The sequence below is a fragment of the Nannospalax galili genome, unplaced genomic scaffold, assembly GCF_000622305.1.
Source record: "Nannospalax galili isolate Female #2095 unplaced genomic scaffold, S.galili_v1.0 scaffold1837, whole genome shotgun sequence".
Classification (NCBI taxonomy): domain Eukaryota; kingdom Metazoa; phylum Chordata; class Mammalia; order Rodentia; family Spalacidae; genus Nannospalax; species Nannospalax galili.
Window position 1 is genome coordinate 202,612 of NW_008339524.1, and position 690 is coordinate 203,301.

Consider the following 690-nt stretch of genomic DNA (forward strand, 5'->3'; position numbering starts at 1 on the left):
ACCTAGGAGGGCAAGGAGCAAAAACTGTCCTTTGTGTCCCTCTGACCAAATTATTATAGGCGTCAAAGTATATCTGTTAAGCATCCAAGAAGGTTAGTTCCGCCAGTCTGTTACTTTTAATTACTGTGTGTCATATAGATAAATCTTGGAGACCGATTGTTATCAGATAAACTTTACCTAGACATATATTTCTTTATCTGCTATGTATAATTTATCAGTAGGTTGTAGGAGTAATATGGTTCCCTCTGGTTTTCAAAACTAGCTAGGCAATATTTATCTCTTGCATTGTCTCACTCCTCCATCATTGTTTTCCCACTTAAGCTGCCCCCATTTCCCTCTTTTGTCCTTAATAATACTCTTCTCCTATGGTCCCACCTCTCTTCAGCTCCTTTCCCTTATTCCCTAGGTTCCTTGTATACCCTTCCCTCCCCGCTTCCTTAAACTAACCAAGTTTTTATCCATATCTCCCTCATTAAGGCCTGTTTCCTACTGTTCGTCTTTTTCAGGTTCTTTCTTTTCCTTTACCTCCCTATTTCCTTTCCATTATCCTGGTCCCTGTTGTTATGTCTGGATAAATACTCACTTATCAAGGTTTGGTTCTAGGATCCACATATGAGGGAGAACTTATGTTGGTTTTTTTCTGAATCTTTGTTACTTCATTTAGTATAACAGTTTCTAGTTCCATACATT